The sequence below is a fragment of the Macrosteles quadrilineatus genome, unplaced genomic scaffold (genome assembly GCF_028750875.1).
Source record: "Macrosteles quadrilineatus isolate MER2022 unplaced genomic scaffold, UCM_ALF_1.0 Scaffold_8__2_contigs__length_117827958, whole genome shotgun sequence".
Classification (NCBI taxonomy): Eukaryota; Metazoa; Arthropoda; class Insecta; order Hemiptera; family Cicadellidae; genus Macrosteles; species Macrosteles quadrilineatus.
Window position 1 is genome coordinate 1054942 of NW_026542601.1, and position 27633 is coordinate 1082574.

A 27633-nucleotide genomic window follows, 5' to 3' on the forward strand; every position below is an offset into this window, starting at 1 on the left:
AAGCAAAAGGCTCTTTGTTCAAATGTCTAATTAGATTAATTAACACTTGACGTTTCCTTCGCCTGATTCAAGTTACCTTTTGAAACCTCATTTGCATTTTCCACTATCAAGAAACAAAAGAAATTATGTTTATAGTAATGAAAGATGTATCGCATTAAAAACATATGGGAGTATATAACGTATTTGGTACTTTGTTTTGTTTGATACTTGTAAAATTTCAATAAAGATATTTAGGTACCTACTTAAAAATGTGTTCAGCTAAACAACAAGGTGCAATTAGAATTACAATTAATTATACATTTTTCTAATTTTTATAAAGATATCTTCTGCTAACTTGACTTCAACTTGTTTTATGTTTGCCCTTTTATTAATTTTATTGATTTTGATTTGTGATAAATTTTCCCGGGATTTGAACCCGGGACCTCGGGCTCCGAAGCCCCAAGCTCTACCACTAGACCAGCTCGCTCCCCGTAATAAACATACTACTAAGGATGGATATTTTCCAATTTGTTTGGAGTCACAATTACATTAAAGAGTTTTATCGTAGACTTAATTAATTAGGATTTACAGTATCGTAAATCATGTTTTTATGGAGACTGAATGTGTTACTGTTTTTAAACGGTGCAAGTATAAATATAATTTTTGACATAAGAAATTGGGAATGTTTTGTTCTGAATGGGATTTTATCACAGTTTCATGGTCAAGTCTGTTTGGTCAAGATTGTTCTTGTGATTCAAGGTTCATAGGAAAAAATGATATTATTTTCTGTAACCAACAAACTTTATCCGAAACACGAATAATAGAAAGTAATGAATGCAATTCAAGCAGACGCACTTGCTTTACGAGCGATATAAAAATTTTTAGATGTGATTTTCTTCAACGATCCTGGCAATTATCATTACATCATATTATAGGATACCAATCCAAACTTAGTTGATACAATTTTGTCAACAGTAACATCTCAAGGGTCAAACTTTGAAATCAAGTTTGACCCAACATGTTGTGGTGTACTCCAAGTTTGTCAAATGCGACCAAAGAGACATAAAAGTGGATTAGTCTAAATACAATGACAATGAGTCAAATATAAAATTATGTTTAAATGGTGACATTAACTTTTAGTATCTACGTTTTTGGATAAACATTGATCCACTTAGCAAATTTAAAGCCATTTCTCTGAACAAAATATCTGATGCATATTGATGTGAGTTTGTATAATGACAAAGTTATACCATCAGAATAGTCTTTAGAAGCCAGTTGAAGAATGAATATTGTGTTGAATAACATTCACAAACCTTCATAAAGGTTGAATAGCAGTACTATCCTGATAATTAGACCAATTCGTAAATTACAAGGAAAAATGTGGTTCGGATTCCACTATAAACTGTAGGTCCCTTAGTTGCCATTAGCTGTATGGGCTATTAATTAACAGCTGTGTCTAAGGAACATGTCGGCCTTAGTCACTAACAAGACTACAAGATCGCGCCACTCATCCTACACTCATCCTTCACTCATATTTGGGTTAAAATACGCACATAGTGGCGTCCCCATCTTAAATAATTGATAATTGATTGATTGATAGTCAATAGTTAACAACATGACACGAGTTCATATTATATGATAGAGTCGGTGTAGTCTTTGCGATTTAAAAAAATTCTTTTAACAAACAAATTAATAACGTACCGGTACCATATGTTTATCAACAATCAATAAGAACAAACTAAACATGTCCATTGAATATGTATAGAATAAGACATACCATTCCCACAAAGGTATAGCAAGTTTTGTATACAAATGAAAGTTGTTGGACTTGTTCACTGACAGAGCATGCTCATATCAATTACTGATTTCGATTAAATACGAAAACGTTTTGACTAAACAAAATCTAAAGGACTACTTACTGTAAGTAATATCATCTCATACCATAGAAACTAGCATCATTCAAAGAATATAAACACATACAATTTCAGTTTATTTTTCAACAAATTTAACAGTATTACTAGTTGGCATATATTAAACACGTTAGCTAATGTATAACAATATATGTGTGGATAGCTGTAGAATTTAACACATCGGTATTAAGTGATGTAATTGAGAATTGGAACGTATTGACCGCATAGCTTAGCTAATAGTCCTCAGTCCATCTACAGCCACTCAGCCTTGACCATAACACACTAGATCAATATTACAATACTGTATTACAAACACCATAGCCTGTTATTTCACAATATGGAAAACTATAATACTATAAGTGGTGTAATTGAGTATTGGAACGTATTGACCGCATACCTTAGCTGATGGTCTTCAGTCCATCTACAGCCACTCAACCTCGACCATAACACACTAGATCAATATAACAAAACTGTATTACAAACACCATAGCCTGTTATTTCACAATATGGAATGCTATAATACTATAAGTGATGTAATTGAGTATTGGAACGTATTGACCGCATACCTTAGCTGATGGTCCTCAGTCCATCTACAGCCACTCAACCTCGACCATATAACACTAGATCAATATTACAATATTCTATTACATACACTATAGCCTGTCATTTTACAATATGGAATGCTATAATACTATACTAGTACAATTAACTTATATTACACCAAACTGAAATACACTTTATTACCTAATACTACAAGGTACACTTAAATGTGCTATAATGCCCATACTATACAGTACTTATATGCTATACGAAATTTAGTACCATCATATCTTGCCAGGTTATAACCCATTACATTTTACTATTTATAAGACATAAAATATAACCGTATATTGCTAAATATTGCAATATCACTATACTGTACCTCAGAATAAATACATATACATTATTACTCTGAGACTGTACTTTGTTATAAAACGCTACAACAAGCTTCAATGAATTAATTACACTACGTCATACTACATTATATTACATTATATTGTATTCTATATTATATTGTATGCTATACTAGACTAAAATGTGCAATTCGCTGCACTGGTAAATTAGGTTCTAAACCAGCTGGTTTTGAAACATAATATTTATTTTAATTTTTAAAACTTTATTTAAAATGAAATTTTAAATATATAATATACACCTATATTTTGTTTATTGGTGCAGTTACATCCAAGAAAATGTGACATAGTCTTGAAACAATCTGCGTTTTGTTAACCTTTTAAGTTCTTTGACGACATTTAGAGAAAAATAATCCTTGTGGGGTAAGGAAAAGTAAAACACACAGTGTTAGCGAAATTCATTGCTAGTCATTACTCTCTGTAGGATTTTATTAGAGTTTTATGACCAAGACAGGAGTATTGTTGTGATTCATGGTTCATGGATTGACGTATGACATGTTTTTCGTGTTTTCCATCCCCAGCATTACCGTAATCTACCTACAACATGTTTTATACCTTAAAACATATGTGGATTTCAAATGATACATGTACCAATAATGGATGAGTTAGAATCTTTTAGATAAAGCTAGACACGTGAAATTAAACCCGATCATTAGCACATTCAGCATTCGTCCTAAGTTCCAAGTCATTCAAATAATTTGTGTTACTGAATTGTTGTTCATACCCAATCATTGTCGATAACTATGTGGTATTTGTTATATTTATTATTCATCACGTATTTTACTTTGTTCATATTGGTCATTGGTTACTTATATCTATCAAGTTCATTAATTGTTTCGTTGCTTATATTTAACAAAAAGATAATGACACATTTCTTAGTTATAATTTTGTATATGATTAAACTGTGTAAACATGCATGTCCTATAAATAGGTGTAGTACCATTGTATGATAAAATAATAATATAATACTATGTTTGATACATATATTGACAAGCTACAAATCAAGGAGGTATAAACTAAGAAGAACAAAACAAACTGAAATACAGGTGGCACTGGAGAGAAGAAGTCACCTCATGATTCAGTCAGTTTTATTTAGTCAGTGACAGTGATAAGACAGTGCTGTCCAGTCTTTAAAGTTATAACCAGTGTTATCACTTTTTATTCCAACTTAATCATTTAATCAACATGTCTAGTTTTTAATATTGTGATTTTGACAGAATTTTAAAGTATCTTTTTACATACCACAATGTATTAAAACATGGAATATGTGGTTGCATACAATGACCTGACAAAGTTCTAAGGAACGAAACTAGTTTCCATACCATCAACTGTCGTTGGATAAGGTAATCCTTTTATTTGATCTATAACGTTAGTATAAGTTTGTTCGTGTGTATGTGTTTTTATTTTCAGAGATACAACAATGATCTACGGTTTTGAAACCGTAATTTAATCTTGGACCACATAATTGGTCGTAATTTTAAATAATGATTTATAAATAACTTCATGTCATTTGTCATGTAAGTTGATCTATACAAAGCACTATAATTATCTCTACATACTGTATGACGCTGCTAGCGGCACTTAAATGTTCCATTTGTAGCTGCTAAACCCTTGTTGTGGTAGATTGTTAATCACCGAAGATTTGTTGTTTTAACTGCGTAATCCTCGATTAATCTAACATCACAGCCGCAGATTATTCACGTATTATTCAGAACACAATTATAAATCACATCCTCATAATAGTTATAATGGGCTCATGTTACATGCAATGCGAGTTTTTCATATTATAAAATAACTTGGATTTCAATTCAATACATTGTTCGTGCATGTAATACACAATAGTATATCTTATATTTTAAAAAGTGGTTTTTTTATAAGTGGGCCCAAAAACCAACAATCTAATTGTACAATCCTAATGGATTGAAATAATATAGTACACAATATGACATAGGCTAAGGTCCCATAAACCTGTTAGACATGTTTTGTGCAATGGTCTGGGTATTTTCCGCACAAATTGTATGTAGACAGGGGTGTGGCGTTGGTCTAACAGTGGTCTACATAATTGTACGGCAGGGCCTAAGGGCTTTGTTGACATAATGACCTAACCTGAAATACTGTGACGAACGATTTCAGGATGGTATCCAACCGAGTAGATGAGGTATTTTATGACCAAAGCAGCTTACCACTTTCATCAGCTACAAAACTGACCCATTATAAGTGTAAGAACGTGTCTTCTTTTATACTTAGTAAAAAGATACGTCGTTCTGATGTTGTCAAAAACAATAAATGAGTTTATAACCCCACTACCGGTGTATATGAACGGAAACGTATTGGATGTTGTATTACACCATCATAAATAATGCAAAGATAAATATTTAATAAATATTAAATTAATAAGAATTCAAATAAATGTTTAGTCAATTCCAAGTTTATAGCAGCTAACTTATGATTTCCGCTGTAAACAACTTTTAAACGCTAAATCTGTCAGTCTGTGATTACTAGCTTAATTTCCGGTATTATTCTATTCAACAAATAGTCCGCTTTATTTGGTGGCTTGATTTGCAGTTAGTATTCATTTCATTCCGTCTATTCGTATTTGTAAAATGTAAACTCATGATAAAACATGATTAAAGTAAAACTAGTAACAATGTTTGAGCTTCAATTTGGTTATGCGGAACTTAAATTTAGCAAATTATTTCAGAATAACGAGGTGTATGATTGTTTTTGTAACTTTGTTACCGGCTAAGTGAGCTAGTTTTCTATAAAGGGCCATTTAAGACAAACTATGATGACCAGCTAGGACCAACATTAAAATAAGGATCCTGACTTTTCTTACCAATCGAACCATCAAAGGTTTAGCTCTGAGAAAATTTGATAGCTACTGTACTCAGATACCAGGCTACTTTAACCATTAAAAATGGTTTTAGTTAATGGAAAGCCTAGAAATTATATTAGTTCATTCCGGAATCGGACACTTTAGTTCAGTTAGGACCTTAATTCCTTTAAAACATTATTTTGTAGGCAGTATTTGTTGGCAGTGAGCTGGTCTAGAGGATGTTGGTCTCCGAGATCCTGGGCTTAAATGGAACTAATAACCAATGACATGTAATAATAATACAATAATAGGCCAATCCTGAAATAATAAATAAAATTGTTTCATACTTAGCAGCCTAACATTTAAAATGTGGGATATGAAAAAATAATTAGTTAAAAAATAGTTAGGTAAATAATTCAGAAACTAACTGGTTTTGTTTTTGAGCGATATAATACAAATATATTTTCCAATCTTGGTAATTGTATGTTGTGCTTCGTGTGAAGAAAGATCTATTGCCGTCAAGCAGCCTTTGGAGAAATCCCTTGATCAGTTTACTAAATTATTTTTCATCTTACTAAATCGTATTGTATCGAATACAAGGTGTGGGTTTAGTTCACTATACTATCATGCGCAACATGACCATTAACATGTGGAATGCATCACACGGTAAAGACTCAGCCATTCATCGGGAAGTGACATTCACAATGCATGCTGCCTGCATGTGAATGATCAGTCTTGCAGTTGTAGGTGTTTCATGCAAATGAAGGCCAAGCCCACTTGTGAACTGAGACACGTCTATTTCCGGATGCTCTTAGGTCACTTTGCAGCAATGGTGTTACATAGTTGCATACTGCACTGGCTTAGCTAGTGTATCAGTGTATACAGAACCATTTAGATGTGCTACAATCAGGATATACACAAGATAAGAGATTTATTGAATTATTTTGTCAACTGCCAAAGAAATCCACTACTTTCTGTATGTAGTGATGAAGAATCATAATTAAAGAAACCCTTGGATTGTGTAAGTATATTGCTTGCACTGGCTTTTGGAATATTTTTATAAGAATTCCTCCATTACTCTTTTAATACTTTGCTTCTAAATGGATTATTTTAAGCCAAGTAAGAATGGAGATGAGTGTAGGATGAGTGGCGCGATCTTGTAGTCTTATTAGTAACTAAGGCCGACGTATTCTTTAGACACAGTTGTGTATAATAGCCCATACAGCTAATGGCAACTAAGGGACCTACAGTTTATAGTGGAATACCTACTACACACTTCTAGCTTATGACATTTATTTTGGCCTAATCACTAAATACGTTTATCTCTAACGCATTTTACATTAATCAAACCAGCTAATATTCTACAAACTGATGTAATAGACTGTAATCTTACAAAGTACTATACGTCAGCATATTGTGAATACCAACAAAAAATCAATTAACTTTACTTTAAGAGATGTGTAAAACAAATATTTAGTTTTAACACAGTATTAGAATGGGTGGTCTCCGTTTCATAGCAGCTGAGGCTGACGTGCAGGCCAGGCTTCACGGTTCACAGAGTTTCATTCCGATATTTATTGCAATGTCAAGCTCGCCCAGAAAGCTTTTATTATTAACTCGCGTCTTTATATGCCAATAAACATCAGATATGAGTACATACTGTATGCAAAACAGTATTGTTTCTGCTTTAGAGGTTATTAGACAATACTTATTATTGTTATATCGAGACAGGGGCGTTAAGTCTTCGTAGCGTGTACGTATTATTAAACTAATTTACGACAAAGAAAGCTATATTTAAGAATGTTTTGAAATACATTTACCTTATAATAACAAACCTCCAAGGGATTGAGAGACATCTATCAATAATTGTTGTCAATATTACAAAAACAGATGGAAACAAAGTTATAACTGGCATCGCTGGAGTTGTAACGAAAAGCTTCTTGTTCTTCAACAGCTGTACGGTGCTATTGTGAACGTATGCAGAAAGTTTTAACAAGGATAGTTATCACTACACGAGGATCCATTCAACACTCAGCTGATTTAACCATCCAATAGGAAAATTATCAGATTTTTTATTTCAATACGGGGATTATAAATTTCATTCTTTGTATGTCTAATTTTTACTTTTTCCTGCAATACAATAGTATATAGAGAAAGTATTGTTTTCATCAAAATTTTCGAGTTTGAGTTTTGAGTGGATATATCCGTTTTTGATCATGGTCATGGTTTTTGGTTTATGAAATATAATAGATGAACTCCCACCTGATTAGGTTGTTGACAAGCTAATGGGTGAAAGTATGTGTCAGATTGCTGATACCGTTTATTATACTCCTTCTTCTAAAGTTAGCATTTTAAAATCTTTTTTTTATACAGGAACGGACCATACCCTGATATTGTTGCGATGCAACATACTCGTATTACCTGATATTCTTTAGTTAGGAGAGCGGTTAGCTTACGGTAAAATATATATGCAGCAACATCCTTAAACGTGTGTTTCACTTATCACTAAAGGGGGAATCCACAATAATCTTTTGAACAACCAAAAATCCAATAATACCAAAAGTATACACAAAGGAACTATATCCAAACATAATAGCTCATCTTTTAGTGCTTCAATTGGCACATTTCACTGCTTTTGAGTAATTTTGTTTGCTCTAAAGCAATTTCGTTACCATTACATGGTTATATATTTTTTTCAAACTCACTGTTCTATTTAAATAACTGTGTCCTATGCCTTATGAATTGATCGAATTATATTTCAAAATATACGAACGCAAGTTTTTATAAAAGTAGCTTACTTTCAAGATTTTTCAAAAAGTCCAAATGTTAATTAACCATAACTTTGTTCACTTCCTTCGTATAGTTGCACTTCCAAAAAATATGAAATGCCTTTTTATGTTAACGGAGTTGCGTTTCCTTGCAATATAATTTCTTCCAGATCCACTGTTCCATATCTCCTGTGAAGCGAACGACATTGGATATTACTAAGATCCAATGCAGCTGATGTATTGCACAGAGCAGGAAATGAAAAGAGAGACTTTCCATGTAAAAACTGTCACTGGCTCCATAGGAAGCTGCGATTTATGTGCCACGTTGCGACGCAAACAGTGATTTTTGTCTTCATTTATCCATAATTTATTACGTTTCATTTGAGTAATATAGAGTGTTATACTACTTAACTATTAGAAGGATAGTTCAGTTAATAGTAGTTTCTTAAGTTTTTTAGCTGTCTTCTTTAATTTTTTAGTTTACTACTTGTATTTCCACATTATTTGAAGTTTTTTTTTATGGGTAAACGGTTTAAATAGGCTTGTTACTATCTTACTTTGCCACACCTTTTGCTATATCCTCTTTATTTTAACAGATAGTCTAAAAACATTGGACATCTGGGTTTCGTAACGATATCACTTGGATTCGAACCAGCGACCTTCAGATTTGGAGGCAAGCACACGAACTACTCGGCTATCCTGACATTAAAAGTTTCACTTCGAACACTATTCATCTTTAGTGTTTGTCAAATCTGGTCAATAATGCCGTTATACGCATTGGTAATGATGTGTGATTCAACAATGCAAATTATTTTTTCGCTGTACCTTGAATAAATACAATAAACTATTATTACTTTTATATCACGATAATTGACTCACTACGCTAATTATATACATCCTAAGGTGACCTGTAACAAACTGAGATCATATAACTTTGAAAACAAATTCAGATGATATAATTTCCTATTGTCTCCGATGATAATTCCAATGGATGAGGTCCAATCGAAATCGATCAACACTTACCATCTTTTATATGTTTTTATAACTCGTGAGTAAACAGTATAAGTGTAAATATATTATTATAAGCGTTATTTGACATATTTTGTGTGCTTTCAATTAATTAATCACTTCAGTTAGACCCATGAAAATCTCGTCCATTGTTATCATCCCTCATCCCTCTAGGCCATGTTAGTATTGCTATTGTCAGTTACAGTGATCAACCATGTACACATAGTCCTACAATACCTCTCCTATTGTTATTGTATCGACTCCTCTGATCCTCAGAATGACCTTTGGAGATTGGTTCTGGAAGTTTCGATCGCTGCAAGCAGGAACAGATGTGCAATCTAATTAGAATCCCTTGTCTCTTGGACCTTGTAACATTTAAAGTTCAGGTTTTAAGCTATGTTTATTTTTACTCACAGATTTAAAAAATTTTTAGCGTAGTGCGGTTAGGTAGATAGAGTTAAGGTGTATCACATTCTGCTGTAGGATAGCAGTTAAAACGAAAGGGATATTTACGTAGATCTAATTACTCAATTTTAATGGGAGTCTTATAGTTAACAAAACTCAAGAATATAAACGATTTTATATATAAAGTAACATAGTTTTTATCTAACCATTGTATTCGTAATCTATTTCGTATAATTGTGTTAAACAACTTGCAAACTACGCAAAAGTAATTATAAAAACATTATTATGTTTCCTTGGGTACTATTAAAATTACTTTTAATAACCGGTACTATCATTATCATATGAGATGGGGGTGTCACCTAGGTGTGTATTTTAACCCAAATACTGTATTAGTGAAGGATGAATTTTGAATGTTGTGAGATGATCTGTGTGTCTTTGATACTGACTAAGATCAGCTGTTTCGATAATTTATTTAAAGTCCAACGATCTGTAGGCCCGTCCTACGTACGGGAATTGAGTAGCCAACTAAAACTGAAATCATGTCAATATTTCCATCTCTAATCCAAGCACTGTTTAAGCGGTAGAATATTTATTATAAACAAAAAGCTGCCAAGATGCATTAAAACATGTGATCATTGTTATTTCCCAATCTTTAAAAAGTTGAACAAAAAATGAATTTGCCTTTCCTTTGAAGACTCGGGGGCAGAGCCTCAATTTGCATACATCAGTGGTTATAGAATCTTTCTCATTTTCTATAATCAATGGAAAAATCACAGAATAGTAAACTAACCTGATAGTTCTATTATAGAATATTCAACTTATGGGTATATATTCAACCAGCTGTTAGTTAAAACAAATTATATTGCACTAAAAATAACTTAACATTTTAAAGACTGTTCTAAAAAATAAATTGGAACATCTAGCATTTTACCTTGTATATTTAAATAGTATGTCATCCTCTTACAATAAAATGAACGTATCAATGAGTATAGCATTACACATAGTTAAATAAGTCAAACCTATGCATGTCATTATTATCCAAATGCTGATTTTGTGTCACACACGCTTAATGTTTACAGCTGTTACGTTAAGCAAATGGCATTATACCAAAAAGCTAGTGTAAAATTTTAGCGTCGGCTGCTAGACTTCTTAAGGTTTTAAACTTATTTCTAAAAAACTGAAACCATAAAATAATGTTATGGCTTTGACATTCCCTAGTTCTCAAAATTCTCTTTCTTTCAACACAAAAGTCATGAAAATTCGTCAAGTGGTTGATTCAGAATCGTGAAATAAAAAAACCCTGTCACGTTTTAATATATAGAATGATCAAGGACAACTGGGTCCAGTTTCTAACCATCAAAAACCTACCAACTTTTCTCAGGATCGAACCAGTGTCCCGTTGATTGTTAAGTGAACTAACCACTCAACTGCCCAGCCAGTTAAACATATCTAGATAATTTAAATAAAGTTGAAAGTGAAATCTGTAATACATACATACACTTTTAAAATTAGTTTCACAAAGTATAATTCTACACTTCGGACAAAATAGAAGTATAACATTTTTATCTAGCTTTACTGCATCCACTCCCTGCGTTTTGCAGCAGTATTTTAAAACATATATCACAGTAAAAATAGTTAGATACTTAAGGCGGTCTGAGAGCAACAATGGACTTGACATCGGACTCTGAGTGGATGATAAACGTACGGGAACAGCTGACTACAATTAATTACGCATCTTGCATACGATCAGCTGACTGTAATAGTACTTCTCGAATAAGATCAGCTGACTGCAATAAAACTGCTTTTTACCACCGATTATGACGCCCTCCGTACTTATGAGGTGTTGTTATACGGTCCATAGAAACAGCACGAAATATAAAACGATGTCTACATTTGCTTTTAATCTGACAGTGGAATAATGATGAGTTCAAATAATCATATACTGTTTAGGATAAGGCTGGGTTGGCTTGGGTTCTTTTTAGTCGTATAACCTAATATGAAATACTTTGATAATTATGCAGCTTATACACAAAACCTAAAACGCCAATTGTGTATTGTCTAAAACAATTTATATTGTGTAATTAATTAATGAAAAAGTTTGGAATTTAATTTTATACGCGTGCTTTGCAAATCACGGGTAAAGCTACCGATGAGCTCAATGTCATACAGAGTTTGCTACTGAAAACTAAAACTTTTTACTTGATCGCTTGCCATCCTAAATAACCTGTTTATAGACATAGTTTGATTGTGTCATAAATAAACAGTCTCAATAGTTGTTTTAAATTAATGTAATCACAGTTGGTTGTGATGTGCGGAGGTAAATCTAAAGATGTGTCCTGTAACAGAGCCAGCTGCTATATTGATTATTTGGAAATAAAATTATTAAAAAAAAAAACAGTCGGTATTTGTCATGAACGAATGTTAAATATTAATTCCCTTAACTCAACCTCACTCGTCTTCGCCTTAAAACACGCACTATGGTTCCCCAGTGTCACAAAGTCAAATCCAACCTACATTTGTAAAACATAAACAGAGATTTCAGTAAAATCTATATAAAAAGCTGTTGTTTTGTTGTGGGGCTCGTTTATGAAAATAGTAATTTAATAAAATTGTCCGGGAAGCCGAAAGGGTTAGTGTTTGCCTTCAACCCTAAAGGCCACTTGTTCGATTTCTAACGATGTTGGATACAGTTATAAATTTTCATTGGGATAGCCTATCAATTAATGGCGATTATCTAAAAAAAGATATACGTTGGATAACAAAAAAGCGAGGGGCTGGAGAATTAACTTTGTAAAATTAAAAAGTGCCGATTGCGGGAAGACGAACATAATAAAAAATATAAATATAACATTGTTTTCATGTAAGACATTGTTGCGAGTACATGATAGATTGATATTATTAGCCATAAATGCCAATGTTCTAGCCAGTAGTTATTGTCTCGTGACATTTAACATCGCCAAAACCCAATTGGTGCATGAAATTGCCATTCCCGATCAGGCCAACCAACTGAAACTATAAGCATAAGCATGAACTGGAAACATCTACTGATGCAGTCCATTAAACGAAACCGTCACAATTTAATATACCAGCATCATCGTTCATTATTCATATTGTCGAAAGTTGACATTCAATTCAATGTAATATTACACTTTAGACTGTACACAAAATAATGTTTGAAATAGAGTGTTAAATTGTTTTCGAACTCATAATAGGTGTTAAATATGGTATTAAGAGGTAAAATTGTGAGAAATACCTTTAGATCCTAAAACTGAAGATCCATTAGGGTTTTGGTAGAACAGGAACAAGATGAGCAGAGAAGCGATGGCTCTGGCCAGAGTGACGAGAATCGAAGGACCACAGATGAAAGATGATGTTGAGAAATGACTATTGTTGTGTAGTATGTAATTCTTCACTGATTTAAATTAAAACTCTTCTTCATTAATAAAAAGAAAGCAATTCACTACTCATGAATATTCTGGACTGTACACGAAAATTTACAACACATTTACTTTAAATAAAAATATCTTCTTGGATCCTAGCTTGACACTTGGTACTATAAATTTGGAATCCATATTTAAATGAGAAATGATGAAATAATGCACTTGGAGCGGTAAGAGAGAAAGAGAGATTAAAATATTTAATATGAACTAAACCAAAAGGTAAGCACTGTGTACTGTGAGAGAGGTGAGTCTAAACTGAACTGACTAGTACGAAGTGCTGTAGTGAACTTTGGACAGTGATGTCATCATATCAGCTGTTGTATCCTTTCAATAACTGAACTAAAAACTTGACTTGAATGTTAATACTACTTGATTAATTGTTTATATTTGACTGTATATAGTTCATATGTTATTAAATAAATATTTTATTAAATGTCCTTAGTTGAATTACTAAATATTTAACATACCGGCCCCCCCTGAACCCCTGGGTTCTGAAAACAACACAAAAAATGAGAAAATCAATAAAAAAGGGGGGTGGTAACTCCTCTTCACTATTCCATAGGAAGGACAGACACCTTTGTCACAGGACGAGAGAGGTGTCCACTTGCGGTCTTCAGGTGCACGACCCGTACTATTCCATCAGTACCAGGTGAAACGGAGAGAACTCGTCCAAGCTTCCAGGAGAGTGGAGGCAAGTTGTCTTCATGAATGACAACCAAGTCATTGACTTCAATATTCTTCTTGGGGTTGACCCATTTATTTCTCTCTTGAAGAGTGTACAGATACTCTTTCTGCCAGCGAGCCCAGATATGTTGACTGAACTGTTGGACTAACTGCCAGCGTTTTAATCGGTTGATAGGAATGCTACGCAAGTCAGGTTCAAGAGGTGTCATGAGAGGACCACCTACTAAAAAATGACCTGGCGTCAAAGCTTCTAGGTCCGAGGGATCAGAAGAAAGAGGAGTTATAGGCCTAGAGTTCATCATTCCTTCAATACGGGTGATTAAAGTCGAAAACTCTTCCAGTGACAGGGTCTGTTGTCCAATGACTCTTATTAGGTGAAATTTCACACTTTTGACGGCCCTCTCCCAAAGGCCTCCCTGATGAGGTGCATGTGGAGGTAAGAAGTGAAATTTAATATTGAAATTCTCAGCGTAGCATTGTACTGTGGAATCCTTGATTAAATTTTCAAAGTTGCGTCTGAGTTTTTCGGATGCACCTGTGAAATTTGTAGCATTGTCACAGTGAATATCTGAAACGATTCCTCGTCTGGAGACAAATCTGGTAAGAGCGGCTAAATAGGCATCCGCTGTTAGGTCGGTTACTACTTCTATGTGTACCGCCTTAGTAGAGAAGCAAATAAATATACAAATATAAACCTTGATAGGTTGAACTCGTCTTAGTAGATGTTGCTTCACAAAGAAGTGTCCTGCATAATCTACACCAGATATGGAAAATGGCCTTGAAGGTGTAACTCGATTCATAGGTAATTCCCCCATGAGTGGAGAAGAATGAGGAGGTTTACATCTGAAACATTTTATGCATTTAAAGATCCTAGATCTTATTAAGCTTCTAGCACTGAGAATCCAGTACTTGTTTGCCAGCATAGCCTGAGTTAGAGTTGGACCAGAGTGCAAATATAAGACATGATGGTGGTCAATCAAAATATCAACTAACCTATGACCTTTAGGTAGCAAGACGGGGTGTTTGTGATCTTCAGAGATATCAGCCTTGTTTATTCTTCCCCCTACTCGAATGAGGCCATCTTTATCCAGATAAGGAGCTAGGCGTCTAATGCGTACAGAGCAAGGTTTATTGGATTTCAAACATGAGATTTCTTCAGAAAAATATTCTCGTTGAACCAATTTACAAATCAGGTTATGAGCCTCTTTTATCTCCTGAGAAGTTAAATTCCCAATTTGTTTAACTTTATTTCTGGTGTTATGAATGAAGCGCAGCAGGTATGCGGAAACATGAAGTAGTGTTGTCCAAGATGAGAAGCGAGTGAGGAGAGAAAATGGTTCATCCGGAACAGCAGAGAGAGTGTTAACTGTGAGAATCTTAGTTTCAGGGATAGACTCTTCAGGTAAAGATTTACAGACAGACTTTGGCCAATTTTCTTCAGAGTTACACAACCAGACAGGTCCATTCCACCAAAGTGTGTGGTTAATCAAATCTTGTGGGGCGGTACCCCTTGACCCAACATCCGCTGGATTTTCTAGTGATGAAATATGTTGCCAAAATGAAGGTGGGATATTTTCCTGTATTTCTGCAACTCGATTTGACACATAAACCTTGAGTCGATAAGAGGGCATGCCAATCCATGAAAGCACGATTGTGGAATCGCACCAAACTGTGTATGAACTAATCTTGCAGTGAGGTGAGAGAAGTTGTATACAGTAATTTAGGAGCTTAGACATCAGGTGTGCTCCGCAGAGCTCCAAGCGAGGTATGGAAATACGCTTCAGAGGTGCGACTCTTGACTTCGCTATCAGAAGATAAGTCGATATAATTCCTTGTGAATTTACAACTCTCAGGTAAACACAACTACAATATCCTGCTTCACTTGCATCAGAAAAAGCATGTAGCTGAATATCTTTAGCTGAAGAAAGTCCCACGTAGCGAGGTATCTTGAGCATTTCAATATATGGAAGTTCATTGGCGAACTTGTTCCAAACTGATATAACGCTGTCGTCTAGGGGTTCATCCCAATCGAGACCAAGTGTCCATAAGTATTGCATGAAGGATTTGGACCAGAAGGTTACAGGAGTTAACCATCCTGACGGGTCATAGATCTGTGATATCACACTTAAAACAATTCTTTTTGTAGGAGTTTCCTTAATATTTTGAGTTCCTACAGAATAAGAAAAAACATCTTCATTAGGAATCCATTTAAGTCCTAAAACACTATGAACTGGTTGTTCGGGAGCTCGAAAACCAATAGGTTTTTCTTTGTGATCTTCAGGGATCGACTGTAAGAGTAATGGATTATTCGAAGACCATTTTCTTAACTCGAAACCTCCTTTTTTGAGTAACTGAACCACATCATTTTTCAACAAAAGAGCGTTTTCTACGCAATTACTACCCAATAGGGCGTCATCGACATAAATCTGATCCTTTAGAGCAGTTGCGGCTAGAGGATGATTTTTTCCTTCATCAATAATGAGTTGTTGAATGACACGATTTGCCAAGTAGGGCGATGATGTGAGCCCATAAGTGACAGTCGCTAGCTGATAGATTTGAAGAGGCATTTTATCATTCTCTCTCCAGAAAATAAGTTGAAATATCTGATCAGATTCCTTTACAAGGACTTGTCGAAACATCTGCTTGATGTCGCATGAAAAAACAACCGCATGTCGGCGAAAGTTGAGAATGATGTCACATATGTTGTTGTGGAGTTTTGGTCCTTGATGAAGAATACTGTTGAGAGACAGAGATGTTGATGTAGGTGCTGATGCGTTGAATACTACCCTTAATTTTCCATCTTTAAAAATTCCATGATGTGGAAGGTAGTAATGAGGATTATTTTTAAGACGTGGTGACTGACAGAGTGTCATATGTCCCGAAGACAAGTAATCTCTCATAAAATCAACATAAGTTTCCTTGAAATCAGGATTAGAACGAAATTTATTCTCCAGAGACCAGAATAGGGATTTTGCCATTTTGCTCGAGTTGCCTAATGTTGACGGATCGTCTGAGAAAGGCAAAGAGACAATATATCTTCCTTCAGGAGTGCGAGAGTGCGTAGATACAAAATGTTTTTCACATTTTTCTTCGGCTAAGGATTGCTTGCTTGTAAGAGGGGGTTCCTCTACAGCCCAAAACTGTTGGATAGAGGTGTGAAGATCCAAACTATTGGTGGTTAAGAGTGTGACTAATCCATGAAATGAATTTTTGCAAGTTGAGGCAACAGGGGTCGATCCTAAGAGCGCATATCCAAAAATGGTGTCAATTGCTACAGGCATATTCTCACCAAGTGACAAAAACTGGCCTTTCACAGAGGAGGCAAAAAGGTCAGCTCCAATTAGAACATCAATAGGAGCGGGTTTATCAAAAGTAGGATCGGCTAACATTAAATGTTGCATCTGTGAGCGAACTTCAGGAGTGATCTTAGCTCGAGGTAAATCTGGAGTGATATTATCCAAAATGAAGACAGGGTGAGAGCTTGCCAATACATATCCACTAAGGGACTGGAGAGTGCCATGAGTTAACCCTTTTGTTTTCACCTGAGCAGACGAGATGCCATTAATAAGCGTTTTATTAGCATGAGAGCGCTTAATCCCTAAAGACTGAGCACATCTTTGAGTAATGAAGGTAGACTGAGCAGCAGAATCTAAAACTCCCCTACAAACTAGGGTCTTACCTTCGCTTGATTTTACCACAATTAAAGCAGTGGCAAGAAGAACTGTGTTCTCTGTATTTGTCAAACCAACAAAACCAGATTCATTTTTATTTGAGTCAGAACTTGGAGCTCGTTTGTCTGTGTTACCTTTAGACACATTAGGAGAGGGATTATTTTCAGAATCCATAAAATGCAAAAGAGAGTGATGTTTTCTTTTACACGTAGAACATGTACGCCATGAATTGCATTCCTTTACCTTATGCTTATCGCCAAGACAGTTGGTGCACAAATTTTTGCCTTTAACAAAATTATACATTTCTTGTGAAGTCAATTTAAGAAAACCTTTGCATTGATAGATTTTGTGATCTGCACCTGCGCAAAATGTACAAACAGTGCGAGGAGTTGCAATAAGCGCCGATTTATTTGAGCGCTGAGGGGGTTTTACTTGAGTGTGGTGGCCTAAGGTACCCTTAAGAGATGATCCCACATTAGTAAGATTAGCTGCTTCAAGATTTACACAGTGAGACTCAATGTACTTGGTTAACTCATCTAACTTAGGAGTTACAGAGTTATCACTTCGACTCTGTTCAAAATGATGGCGAAAATCAGAATCAAATTTTCTTAACAAGTGAGAGGTCAAAATTAAATTTTCCTGAGAAATTTCTTCATCTAGAGTTTTAAGTGCTTCAATGTTTTCATTTAAAACAGACAAAAACCTTCTAAGTTGCTTCACTGAGGGATTGTGAAGAACTGGTAAGTCTAACACATTGTTGACATGAAGAGAGATTAGTAATCTTGTATTCTGATACCTTTTAAGTAGAGATTCCCATGCAATAAAATAATTAGCATTAGTCATAGGGATGTTTTTAACAACTGAAAGTGCCTCTCCCTCAAGACAGCTTAACAAATAACTCATTTTTTCAACACCAGAAATACTATCATTTTTATGAATAGTATTTTCAAACAAATTTTTGAACGCCATCCACTTTTCATGTTGACCTGAGAAGGTACCAAGTTGAAGTTTAGGAAGCTGTACACTAACCTTAGTTGTAGCTACTTGGCTGATAGCTGCATTGGAATCATCCAGGTTTGGCTGGCTCGACTGGTTAGAGCTTGGGGAAGGTATCAAGTTCACACACAAAGAGTGAATAGACACATAGAGATCACTTATTTCATCTTGTAATGTTGAAATTGTAGTGATATTTTCACTTTCATCTAATTCCTCAGGTAAAGGCACAGTGCCGAACAACTTATTCACTAATTTGTCAAAATCATTATTTTTGGCTGTAGCGGTGGAATCCAAAAGAGTGAGCTTTGTTATAAGTTGAGGAGTGATAGGTTCCTTTTCGATAGCAAGCACTTTTGCTTCAATTGACTTAAGCCTGGCTAGCACAAGCTCAGATTGTTTCACAAAAGTTGAGAACCTCATTTTGAATAAGTCTTAAATTCAATAAAATTCCAAAATAAAAATAAATGCAGATTAAAATAAGTTTATAATGAGCAAAACTTATTTAAAGACAGCCAGGATTCATTGTATTAAATATTAATATTAGTCAACTTGAAATCAGAGAGAAATATTCAGCCATAGTATAGGCCTATAAAAAGTTTAAGTCCCAGAAAATATCTACCTGCAATTATTTCCAGATAATAAATTTGAAATTCAATAAAACATGTTATTTCAAACACAAACTGTAATTAAATGTTCAATCCGTATTAATAAACATTCTTCTGTCACTTTAATTTAAAAGTGTAAGCAAACAATTGAGGTTATGAAAACATAAACAAAGTCTTGCATAATGACATTTAAGTTTTCATTTCTATCCATCAGCAGCGCTAGTGTTGATCAGCTGTGAAGTTGGTATGACTTCCATGATTTTCTGAATATTCAGCAACAAGAGAGAAACTTGTTTCACATTACAGGGGGGAGAGAGGGGGGCAGACAGGATGCAGCCCGATAATGCACAATAGAGAATAGACAAACTATGCATGAAAATACAGGAGTTGTAGACAGTACAGTCTGAGAACAAAATTTTCTGCCCGGGACAACAAAACTTTATGTGTTATTTCACAAATTACTGCAACAATTTAATAAATTGATAATAATGTGATCAAAAATATTTAATCCTCTTGTTAATGATACTTAATGTTGATGACAGATTTATTCAATTAATTTATTCAGTTCAAATAAATACAAAACTTAATAGTCACAGTAGATTATTTTCCATAGGCTGGGAAACATCCGGCTCGAAGGACCATGTTAAATATGGTATTAAGAGGTAAAATTGTGAGAAATACCTTTAGATCCTAAAACTGAAGATCCATTAGGGTTTTGGTAGAACAGGAACAAGATGAGCAGAGAAGCGATGGCTCTGGCCAGAGTGACGAGAATCGAAGGACCACAGATGAAAGATGATGTTGAGAAATGACTATTGTTGTGTAGTATGTAATTCTTCACTGATTTAAATTAAAACTCTTCTTCATTAATAAAAAGAAAGCAATTCACTACTCATGAATATTCTGGACTGTACACGAAAATTTACAACACATTTACTTTAAATAAAAATATCTTCTTGGATCCTAGCTTGACACTTGGTACTATAAATTTGGAATCCATATTTAAATGAGAAATGATGAAATAATGCACTTGGAGCGGTAAGAGAGAAAGAGAGATTAAAATATTTAATATGAACTAAACCAAAAGGTAAGCACTGTGTACTGTGAGAGAGGTGAGTCTAAACTGAACTGACTAGTACGAAGTGCTGTAGTGAACTTTGGACAGTGATGTCATCATATCAGCTGTTGTATCCTTTCAATAACTGAACTAAAAACTTGACTTGAATGTTAATACTACTTGATTAATTGTTTATATTTGACTGTATATAGTTCATATGTTATTAAATAAATATTTTATTAAATGTCCTTAGTTGAATTACTAAATATTTAACAATAGGTATTTATACAGTACAACGAGAACAAATTAAAATTGAAAGATCAAAGTCTATATTTAAGTGGCATAAAAAATTACACTGACGTACAGTATTTTAAAATAAAAGTCCATTTTACATTTTGTTTATTGAAAGGTTTATTTTTACACAAACGACACATAACTATCGCAATCGATTGCTATCTTACATGGCACAAATAGTCAAATAAAGATGTAATATAAAATAAATTTTAATTCTAAAATCACAGTAGAATTAACAAAAGATTATATTCGAGCCAAACGACTAAACAATCGTAAATCCATAGCGTAGTTTCTTTTCAAAGAAATACTATTTCAAAAGACCGTAATCCTTGTAGTTGATGGGTTTGTGAAAGACCACACAACAAAGCCATTTAAACTCTTGAATATTCATAAGGCCTTAAAATGGGTTAGGATCGACAGGAACAACTTTACTTGGTCCATCATCGTTATTTACGGATATTATTTTCGGGTTAAAAAAGTGTTTGAAATTTATAAATTAATAATATTTGGGATACACAAATTGTGTTACAGGAAATAATTTAAAAAATTAGCTTTAGTTCAAAAGTCTGGTTTTACGAATCTATGTATTTAAGTGGATTGGGTTCTATGACAACCGATGTGGCTATCCCCTTTGCCACATCTTGTGTGTATTTTTACTGGTTTGTAAAGCTTTACAACATTTTTGTTAATACATGTCCATTTTAAATTGAGAAATAATTGCACGTCAAACGAGTAAAGATATGTATCATTGATCGATTTCCGCCATTAGATTCTACAGCCCCATTGCTGAAGCAGATTGTTCCCAGAGTTATGGAGAACTGTTTGTCATTTTAATGATGCTCGGTTATCTGTATCAGTGCACGGTTGTTGTTAAGTTAGCCAATTATGTATCACTGAGACAGTTTTAATTTTGTTTAGTAATGTTTGAAAGAAATATTTCTAAAATTATTATTGTAATGCTGTTACGGAATATTTAATAAGACTAGTGCACTTGTTGCTCGAATTCGAGCAATTGCAAAGTATTATAGGTGTTATTTCGCAGCGAATAACCCTAACAGTCATAATTTCCTATGTAAAAAAGTCAACTCCAAGATAATCAATCCACTCCAGTTATCTAACTGAAAACGAACTCGCTCTGAAAACAAACGCTCGTATGTGAATCATGTGTTTACTACGATACAGCTGTGATTAATACAAATTATTCGTCTGTTTACAGTAAGTAAACAAAATCATTTCTTCATAAGAAATACATTGGGATTGTGATGGCCCGTGGGGCAAAATCCGGGGACTTTTATTACATGAATTGGTGAAAGGGGGCGTATACACAAAAAATACTTTATTTTGAGACGTCGTTTGTAAAAATACGTTAATTAGGCCGACTTACGGAGGGGTAGTGTTTCGTAGAAATCGCCTTCACGCATTATATATAAGGATTGAATAAGACATATCTTAATTGATAATTAACCTTATATTAATTATTTTAAAACAAAATAATAATCAATGATGGAAGAGAAAAAAACAATATAATATACGCTTCACAACGTGAAACATAAATCGCAGCTTCCTATGGAGCCAGTGACGGTTTTTACATGAAAAGTCTCTCTTTTCATTTCCCGTTTTGTGCAATACATCAGCTGCACTGGATCATAAGTAATATCCAATGTTGTGCGTCTCGCGAAGGAAACAGAACAGTGAATCTAGAGGAAACGAGTAGAAATATATTTAGGAACAAATTGTGATACTTTGTCTCTGAAAGTTAAGGGATATATTACATTTTTAAAGTAAAGTTGACACCTTTATATAAAACTAATAAATGTCATATTATTACGTAGACCTTATGGTGTATATGTTGTACAATTAGAGTTCAGTGTGTGAAATCGTAAGATCAAACCAGGGACCAATGGAATAATAACACAAATCACTGTTTGCCTTATAATATTATTGCATTCAATAATCTGTTGTCAAATTAGGACAATGCTGTGTCAATAAGGACGGTTTGAAAATGAAAGCTAACAATAAGCTAAAAAATACTTCATTGACCACCTGTGAATAAAGTATTTTAATGTCACAGCTATAAAATGTGCTATCATTTATTATATTCAAACTTTGATCTAGTTTAATTCAAACTTATGATATTCAAACCTTGACGATTGGTGCATGAAATCGTCTATTAGGTCAACTTTACAGTTACCGATAACGTAAATTAATTGTTTGAAATAATATATGTTACCATAGAATGGTGGTGGTCTGTTGCTGTACTGTGGCAAAAGTCTGGATCTCAACTTGGTTAACAGGTTAGCCAAAGCTAATGATATTTTTTGATGTCAAACAGGGGAAGACTATAGGTCTGCGAGAATAACTTGAGGTGGACTTTGTTCGTGTAATAGCCTCTTAATAGCCTATAGTTTGTACAGTATTTATTATTGTATGCTAGGGGAACATACGTACAATATTTGCATACGTACCACTACTTTGTCTCTTGTAAATTTTGCTTAACTAATTCAGTTTTTGCCTATGAATTATGATTATGTTCTCAATATTTTTCCAAACTCAAATTTCCATACTAACAATTAGTGTCGTCATTTTTTATATATAAAAAAAACAAAAAACATGTAGTTGTGTGAGCCAGTCCCTGAATGCGTGTCTACCTAATTTTTTGTTGCTGACAAAGTTGATGGGTCATAACAGTTGCTATATTTCATAATAAGTAATTAAACAAGTTTGACTTGGTAAAAACATTGTTTATTCGACAGAAATTGGTCACGTAGATCAGTGCAATCTGATGGTGGCTTACATCAACTACGAGGAATTCAATAAAAAAACTTTCACCCCACGCTGTAAATAAAACATGTGATTGGAATTTCTTTTATTTGTTTAGATTTTCTGTTTATATTTCGTTGTTATTTCGTCACCAGCATGATAACCCATAAAGCTCATGTATTTTTTTTTAATTCCAATTTAATCTGTTGTGCTTATATTTGAGCCTATTGTAATTTTAAAAGAAATCCTACAATTCTAAAGGAAAATATCTTTCTAACTGTATATAACGGAGCAGAGAAAAAGGTTTTAAAGGAACATGCTTGCCTATTAATATATATATATATATATATATATATATATATATATATATATATATATTTTTAGTGTGATATTTTCCTAACCTAAACTAACCTAATAAAAAATATCCAAACGTAGAGCGAACATTTTGCTTAGACCACAGACATACTTTTTTACTTTTATTCCCTTAGAACTAAGTTTACATCGGTTATGTTTGAGCACATTCATTCAGTAAAAACTGTTTGTAAAAATGAATACATTGTTATTATTATTGTAAATCACAAATTCCTCAGCAAATATTCAAAGGTACAATTTAAGTTATCATTTAAGTCTTAATTTTTTCCATACAGAACTATACATAATTTTGGGCTTCAAAAAATGCAACGGATTTCCTTTAAGTAATATCTTTCATAAAGATCCTTTTCTTCTCACCTTATGGTATTTTTATTTTACAAGTAAATCCCTACATGAAGCTGGACTCCATAAAATGGGTAACATTATTAAAACATACCTGTAGGCTTTGATGCTTTTGAGCAACAAAATTTGAGTCTAAGCCTCCAGGATGAAAATACACACTCTAACCACTAGATCAGCAACCCCCCAAAAGGCTTAGTATAGATAGAGCATATCCTTGACTATTAGCTAAAAGTAGTTAAATACAAATTCACTATCAATGTTTATACAGAATTTTGTGTTTATATAATATTATATTTATATAAAACTGTTCGGTGCAAATATTTTCCGTGGTTGTTATTTTAAATATTCGATTGAAAACAATCCATCTAATTGTCCACTCTCTGTCTTGTAGATAAGATTAGATACAACAAATTAATACAAAGCCAAATACTACTGTATTTCTTGCACTTACGTTTCATATATCAAAACAAACTCATCCATATCTTATCCAAGTTCCGGGGCTTAGGCTTATTTAAGCAGCACTTTACAACACTGAGACGCATTTTGAAATCAATTGCTTGGCAAACAACAGCGAATGAGAGATATCCTTCCTGTAAAGACATCGTTTGATATATTTGTTTCCATCTCCTGATACAAGTAAACAACACGGGTCTTCACTTAGGGGCCATATATTGAAAATAAAGCTGTTAACCTGATTTTATGTACATGTGCATGGGCATACATTTTAATTGGAAAAGCATGTTACACATTAACACAACTTAGATAACTGTATCAAGTTAAGGGAGGTTAATAAACGAAAAAAATCGCTTCACCTTGATAAACGCCGATTAAATTACGTTCATCTAACACAACAATTATTTAGAAAACAAATTTTCCTCAATTTAAGGACAAAGCATGAATCTTCGGCACACGTTTGGTGCTCTTTGATAGGAAAAAATCCAAAATAGTGGAATTAAGAAAATATATTTTAATTCAAAAGATATTTTAGTGTGACATTAGTTTTTATCTGAAAGTACTACAAATATGGTAAATAAATCTTTTAATAATATATTTACATTTGGCGGCTCAAATAAAAAGGGGGCCTGGGGGCGGAGTCCCCAGCAAGCCTGGTGAGTTTACACTTATTGTTGATTCAAAAGACGGTGAATACATATAAGAGAAGGTAAGTGCCGGTTGATTTCGATTGGACATTCCAATCATTACCAGATCCGATTGGTGATGACGAATTAGTTTTTAATATGCACAATTTTTTATCGGTAAAAGCTAGAAGCGTGGAAAGGAGTCAGAGTTTTCTTGTGGATGAGTAATGGATCTTTAGATGTATTCAAATGCAAACACATAGACAACTTATAAACAACACAATGTTATAAAATCATAAAAATAAGAGTTTACCTGGATAGCTGAGTGGTTATTGATTGTGCTAGCCTACTAATCAGAAGGTTAACGGTTCAAATCCTGAGAAAGTCTGGTTGCTTCTGATAGTTCAATACTAGACCAAGCTCTCCTTAGCCATTGGGCTTTAATAAATGATATCATCTAAAGAACCGGCTGATCTTAATAACAAAGCTATTGTTTAATTAACACTATGAGGTAATGTTTAATCTAATTTAACCATACAATATTGGCCCTGGTTTATGTTGTAAAATACAAAGATCATATTCACATTATCTCAAACGATACTAGTATGTGGTCTCAATACAAAGAACAAACTCACAAAAGGGGATTAGGTAGTTCCGATACACCCTGTATAAACATGATGGTAAATTAAAATGATAAAAAGAGACAAATTGCTAGAGCGATGCCTCATAGTTATTACGTTTGGTGAATGTAATTTCCTCATGAATATAAATGAACTTTCAACTCAATTTCCGAGGACTGAAATAATTACTTGCATTAGAGTTCTTAATATCTACCGACAATGTTATAATAACATCCAAGGCTATGCAAATTATTTCAAACTTAATAACACAGTTCAATAGTTCATAAAATAACACATGTTATATTAAGAATCCAAATAACAAATAATCTAAATCGATGCAATAGTTTTTTTTCAAATAATTAACCAAATTACTAGCATGTCTAAAGGATGCTAAATTCAAATTATCCATGTTTAAAATTAGGCGTTAATTTAAGTTAAAAAAGTTAATTTAAGTTTATATTGCATAGATAACTTACTGCAATAATTAATGTACATTATTTAGTATTTTGGCAGTAAAATATTTGTGTTAAGGTTTTTAATGAGTTTAATAGACTAATGCACTAAAATGTGTATTCGAGTTTTTATTTCAACCATGAGTTCTATAATTTGTTTCCTATACCTCTCTAAAATATTCAAAACACATTAAGGGTGGATCTTCTATCTTAAATCATTGAACAACCTTTTAAGTAATTTGGGTGTTACGGATAATGATAAATTAGAGTCAATTAAGTGTTTTTTTTTCTCTTGAATGCTACCTTATTCATCTCAGAGGAATGTTATCTCAAGTGGAATGCAAACAATGTCAATGCTAGGTAACATAAAGATACTGACATTCCAAGAATATTCTGACGTATTTTACCTTTCTACAAATATCGCTATATATTCATGTGTAATTATTTTCTTGCTTAATGTTTTGCCGATTAATACCTGCCCTGCAAACTAAAAAAAAATCACATGGTTTTTCATGGAGACAGATCTTTAATAAAGAGCCAGTCCTCGATGCTTAGGAGAAATACCCTTTACACGTGATAGGATAATAAACAATCAAAAGTGGACTTAGAAAATCATAATGGACGTGGTTGTAGTAAGCCACCGACAGACAGGATGCACTGATGTTAATTACTGAATTGAATACGTAGACATGTTAACAAAGTCAAGCTGATCGGACGACTGATTGTAAACTAGAGCATCTTTCGTGTCACGTAGACTATCTTTTCAAATGAGGTAGAAAATAGAGTTGTAGACAATACGGCAATCTGTGTTTGGCTGTCAGAACTATGCTCACTGAATTACAAATCGGTGAGAGCTGGTCCATGTAGATGGAATGTCGATTTCATTACCCACAAGACAATGGTTGAAATCCTTCAATTGTGAGTGGATGGGTCAGGTATCGAACCCTCCACACATCGACAACATCCCTTTCAACTAGGTTCTAACACAACTCTGGCTAAAAGCAATAATTTTCTTAACACCACAATTCTAAAACGTAATATATTATGCATTAAAATATATTTACTTTATATCTTGCAAACCACTGGCTAATACACTAACAGCTCTTGCTCAATAACTCAATATCTCAATAACTCGTTTATTAAACCAAGTAGACACAATCGCATGTATAGGTTAAGTCAAAATAATATAGTATACAATGGAATTGAACTTGCTATTAATAGAATTTAGAAAACCACTCCGATGAAAAATTTGAAGCATTAAAATAATCATTGATCTATTTGAATTGAGGAGCCGACAGAGTGTTGTACTTCAAATTACTAATTTATGATGTATAAGAAAATTTTTTACCAATGAAATCTTTAAGAGCGACTTACTATCTGTGAACTAGATAATCTCCTACCACGTCAACTATCATAATTTTACAAC